Source organism: Pteropus alecto, unplaced genomic scaffold (assembly GCF_000325575.1).
Source record: "Pteropus alecto unplaced genomic scaffold, ASM32557v1 scaffold195, whole genome shotgun sequence".
Lineage (NCBI taxonomy): Eukaryota > Metazoa > Chordata > Mammalia > Chiroptera > Pteropodidae > Pteropus > Pteropus alecto.
The window spans coordinates 2473603-2479522 of NW_006438073.1; the positions used below are offsets into that span (position 1 = coordinate 2473603).

General features: G+C 42.2%; 1 pseudogene; it reads left to right on the forward strand.

The window, feature by feature from the left end:
• Positions 1 to 5120: 5120 nt before the first annotated feature.
• Positions 5121 to 5238, forward strand: LOC112482397 (annotated as a pseudogene).
• Positions 5239 to 5920: the final 682 nt, after the last annotated feature.

Genomic DNA, 5920 nt, shown 5'->3' on the forward strand with positions numbered 1-5920 from the left:
GCATTTCCAAGCCAAAATATGGGAAAATCTGAAAGGCATGCAGAATACTGGGCTCCTTTCCTTTCCTTCTTCTGTCCCCACTTCTAAACAGACATGCAGTTGACCAAGCCTGACTGCTGGCAGAGCTGTGTCGTCCCCTCGACCAGCTGCTACAGATGAATTCACATAGGCACTTATCCGAGAAATGCCCAAGTCCGCCAAAATCTGGGTCACTGTGAGCGCCAGTACACGGAGCCGGTCAAAAGCACGCTTCCCTTCAATAATACTCAAGAGACATGGTTAAGTCTGTACAGTTTAATTATAACATTCAGGATTTTTTTTATTATTATTCTTTCTCAGCTCCTGAAGTCTTTTAAGTCTCTTTTGAAAGGGCCTCCACACAAAAGGTAACTTCATCCTGGAGAGAAAGAAACTCAGACTTGGCCACACCACTTCCACTTGGGCATTGATTAGATGTCTTCTTTTTTTAACAAATTCAAAAAGAAAGGGGACACGATTTAAAACTAAAATAGAACCAGGCACATTGTACAAAGGATTATTTCAAGTAATTCTCCTTGAAACTATAACAAAGGAATGTTTCCTGGGGATTAAATGGACTGTCAGGTAATCAGAAAAGTTCTTTTAGGTTTTTCCTCAGGAAGAAAAAGAACACTTTGGATGGATTTTGTTCCTGGCATTTTGTGACACTTTACAGCTTATTCCCTGGTGTCACACCGATTTATTTTATTATTCATGAACTCTGTGAAGGAAGGAATGATCTTAGAGGCCCCCAGCTGGACCACACTAATAGATCCTTTTTCTATCCTCCATCTACTGTTACTTTAATATGGATAAGATTGTTTTATTAATGAGAGCAAATGGGTTTCCTGAACATCAGCCTCTCCTTTGGTCACTCTGGAAGCTGATATACTTGATTAAATAATTTTCAACTTTTTGAGCACCCACACTATTTCTGACACTGTACTTTTAAGAAATGAGGACATAAATGAACAAGAGCTGTACCTCCAGGAAGTTACATTCTAAAGAAACAAGACTGACCTCCATTACTAATTGATGATGCTACAGTCAACTATCAATTATTCATGTACAGATTATCCATGACACACTTTGTAGAGCATCCATTGTGAATTTCTAAATCCCAGGCTTTCCTACTTTTCAACTCTACAGACTTAGGGGATATAATGTGAAACACATCACCACACTACAAATGTGGAAAGAGGAAAGCAAGCCAATGGCCCACAACCTCCTGTAGATCCCTATCTTTGTTCAGTAAGCAGGCTTGGAGTACTCTGAATAAGGTACTATGCGAGGCACTGCAGAAAAAGATGAATTAAGTGTGTATAAGCTGTAACAGAGGCTCACAGATAGGAGTGGTCACTGCTCCTGGTAGAAGGACACCGGAAAGGGTTTCAGTGGGTCTATGACACTTGACTTGAGTATTGAAAACTGAGCGGGTGTTGATGGATGGAGGGAATGAGAAGCCATTCTATGCAGAGTATGAGCAAGAACAGAGAACTGTGAAAGCATGATGCGCTATGGGATTCTCATGCTGTTCAGTGTGACCATGCGGTTGGCAGTTGACGCGAAGTTAATGCAGTTACTAACGAGAGGTAGATCTGGAAGATAAGCAGAGAAGTGGCCTCAACGGGATTTCTTCACTCTGAGATTTGAAGGGAAAGGTAAGAGTTTTGCATGACTTCTCCCTCCTCAATATATGGCTTAGGTCACAAAGTAGTGGGTGCCATCATTAAGACTGGGGATACTGGAGGAGAAATGTTTTCAGGGGAAAGGGAACGAGTTCAGCTTTGGACATTTCTCCGCCCTCAGTGCTGAGAGCTGTGAACAGGTTATAAGTCTTAATATGAACACCCAGGTTCCACACTGACTGCTCTTGGAATAAGTCAGCTGTAACGAATGGGCTATTCCCTTACACGCCTCCATCACAGAAGCCAGATCCTCCAAAATTTGTGGCTTCTTTAGCCTAAATGTGAAAGTGTACTAATTCAGACAGGAAAAAATATCCAAAAACAAAGGTTCTTTTCATTATATTGCCTAGTCTCACTTTTTTAAATTTAGCGTAATACTTAATTCTTCCTTTCCTTTGGAGAGGTAAATACGACATAGGCCATACTAAAGACAACTTCTCAGGTCCAAAGAAAATAGCATCGCGATTAGCCTTAAATTGCCCAGAAATGGCACAGAAATGCCACTAGGAAAATCAGATATTCATTCATTCGTCCATTCATTCAGTGAATATATCCTGGGGACTTGCTATATGCTAAGCCAGTGAATGAGGGAGTCCATTAGGATCCCGCCCTCATGGAGCTTACATTTTAGGAGGGTGGACGGGCATCAGACACCAGAGGTTGGCGCTATGAACAAAAGAAAGTGCAGTGAGATGCCTGTGGGGTGATGGCAGCTTTACGAAGACTGGTCAGACAAGGCAACACTGAGTAGATGATAATAAACTGAAGAAGAAAAAAAAATGAAGTCCAAGATTGAAGGAAAACATCCAGAAAAGCGAACAGCAGAAGCATTAAGACCCAAGCTGGCCGGCGTGGTCAAGATACAGAAGAAACCACCAGTGTGGATGCAGCGGCATCAGTAAAAGGGAGAGTGAACTGAGCTCAGCGGGGGACGTAGGCCAAGTACATCATGGAGAGACGTGAGCAAGTGTTTCAGCGACATCAGGATCAAACCCCCAGTTCCGCCCTAATTAGAAACCTCAGTCACGTGACTTAAATTCTCATCAGCTTTTTTCCATATCTATCAAAATAATAGTAGTAATACTTTTATCACTTGAGGAGAAGAGTAAGTAAGATAAACTATCAAAGCACCTAGCACACAGGAAGACCTAATACATCTTACTTCTGACACCTCATCCTTTTCTGCTTTTAATAGCAATCAAGAAAGCCAGTGTAGATTATGCAGGTAAAAAAATCTGAGCCTTCTCTAGTCTAGATGTGTGAGGTCTTCATTCATGCGGCTCCCGATTCCCGATGCTGACCTTCAGAACACCCTCTTCCAGGAACCCCAGGGCCAGGGGTCAACGTTGCCAAGATAGATCAGGTGATGTGATGGTGAAATATGTTCCCATGTGAGTCAGGAGACCTTCAAAGTAATTTCCTGCGTAACCCTGGCATTTGTGAGCTTAGGTCTCTCGAGTTAAAAATAAAACAGCAGCTAACTCTGCAAGGTAAATGCTTTTTTAAATCAACAATTACTTTGAGGTCCTTAGAGAAAGGTACATTAAATGCAGGTTACTCTGCTTGATCACCACCTGAGGATTGAGGGTACAAAGGGGCGGAAGAGAATAATACTTCTGACTTGCCAACTTCCCTGACCGCAACGATCCTAATGGCAGACTTAGTCATTTCTAAGATCTTCTTTAAGACCCCTTTCCTCCTTGGTCATTGCCTCATTAGCCCTGCATCTTCTCTACGTCCCCAGAAGCCCCAGAGAGGCCCGGCCCCAACCCATAGCTCTCACCCCTTCTAGCTTTAGCTTCTCCTCTCAAAATTAGAGATGTCTCCTTTTCTCCATGACTAACACCCTGCAATCCCATCTCCTCTTACCACACGCAACAAACTCACTCAAGGGCCAGATACCAGAGCTAAGTGTCCCCAGGTCCTCCTATTTCTTGCATTTTGCCTGAGTTCCCTGCTAAAGAGAAGGGCAGAAAAACAATCACAACTCACTGTCACCACGAGTGGACCTTCTGAAATGCTTGCTGACTTTTTTAAACACTGGCTTAAAAAAAAAAAAATGGAGTTGACCTACGTACAATTTTTTTCTCCATCCTCCTGAATACTCAAGCTTTGGTCTTGCTTTAATATTTGCTCAATAAAATAGGACACTCGTGGGATTTAGGTATATAGAATTAATTGTTGTGCATAAAAATCTCTTCAAAAACTGTGTGCAGTGAGCTGAATGGTGGCCCCAAAAGAAATTTCTTCCTGCCCTAATTCCCAGAACCCGTGAATGTGACTTTACTGGGGAAAAGGGTCTTCACAGATGTAATTAAGATAAGGGTCACGAGATTCAAGGTGATCGCTTTGCATTATCTCAGTGGGCCCTGCTCCTGTCAGTGGACACCTGAACTTAGTCCTCAAAACTGTACACTCTAGTATCAAAGCACGATTGTCCATGTTCAGAAAGAGGAACAGTGGTGCCATGGACCCAAGGAAGAGATCATCGTCACATGCGTCACATGCGTCTGAGCCATCGGAAGACTGAGAAATCGGTCATGGAGGAGATCTGGTGATTAGCTCACTAAATGCTAATATATTTTACACCTTTGGGAAGGTCTTTCTGAAACGAGCCTTAAATTTGCCTGCCAGTTAGAGATTACATGACATATAATATTTCTTATTGAGAGAAGAACGATTGAATACATTTAAAATAAATATCCATTATGTGATATGCCACGGATGTGACTATACGAGTACAGATGTTTATATGGTCAATGACTTCTTTCCTTTCTCCCTTCATCGCCCCAGGTGTCTAAATTATTAAGTAATTGACGATGATACCTTTGAGGGTTACTGAACGATGGTACAAGTCTCTCCCTCTTACACACACACACACTTCATTCTTTCTATGATCAATTACTGGGACCCCCAGAAAGCCAGCGAGTAACAAAGGAGTGACGAGTGATACAGTGCTTTCTGGTAGGCAAAGTCTCATCTGTCTAACAGTGTACATGAGGGAAGACATAAAAGGAGCCTTGGGAATTACTGCTTTTTATCTGCTGGGTCGTTTTGGTCTATCTAAGAACAGGAATAAAGTAGAGGACAGAAGCCTACCGTCCACTAAACATCAGACTGAGAGACGCACAGCCAGCCCCTAAGCTGTGACTCTGAAAAGAGAATTTAAATATCACACACAAAGGCAGAGAGGAGAGCAAGGACCATGCTGGCTCCAGTCTGTGGACAAAAATGGAGTCTGGACGCCATCTGAGGATGAGTAGAAGGGAAGACGTTACAATGCAAAACCAAGAAGGATGCACACCTGAGACACCTAGGGGGTGAAAGAAGAATCCTGAAATATTCTAGAAAATTCTTTTTGTATTAAGAGAGTACAAATAAAACAGACTTCTGTGTGTGATAAAGAGTAATTCCGTCTACGGCCATGCCACCCTGAACTACCCGATCCCGTCTGATCTCGGAAGCTAAGCAGGGTCGGGCCTGGTTCATACTTGAATGGGAGACCACCTAGGAAGACCAGGTGCTGCAGGTGTAAAAAGTAAAAAATAAGGGATTGTAAGCTGATAAGGTCCTTGCAATTTGTGAGGTCAACCAAGGCTCGCCTCACTGAAAAAAAAAACAAAATTAAAAAAAAGAGAGAGAGTAATTCCAACAAGAGGAATCTTAATGCTTAGGATATAATAAATGGAACAAAAACCAAGAGAAGAGGAGCAAAGGGCACTGTACACTTCTCTCAAAAGAAAGGGGACAGCAGAAGAGGACCCTTCGCCTTAAACTATAGCACTATAAGCAGGTCAGGCAATGCTTCGGAAAACTTCAGTGGAAACAGCAAATCCTAGCAGAACTGTGCGCAGAATTGTTTCTCCGCAGTATCTGCTGAGCGCCTGCTCCGACATCAGGCATTGTGCTGACCATGAACTGGAAAGATACAAACTTTCCAAAATTTTGCAAGACATGAAAATAGGTTTGTATCTAAAATATAAAAATCAAAGGAAAGAGCAAAAAAGCTCAAAATAATAGACAACCAAATATATTGCATGTAACAATAAATTCTAATAGATTAAACTCTAGTGAGCTCAGAACTGTCGGATTACAGAAGATGAGCATTGGAGGGGTGGGGGGAGAAAAAGCAAGAGAGGAGGTAACATAAAGCAAAATGTCCGCCAAAAAAGTTACGAATAGACGAAGTGGTATCAGGCAAAGTTAGGAAAAAA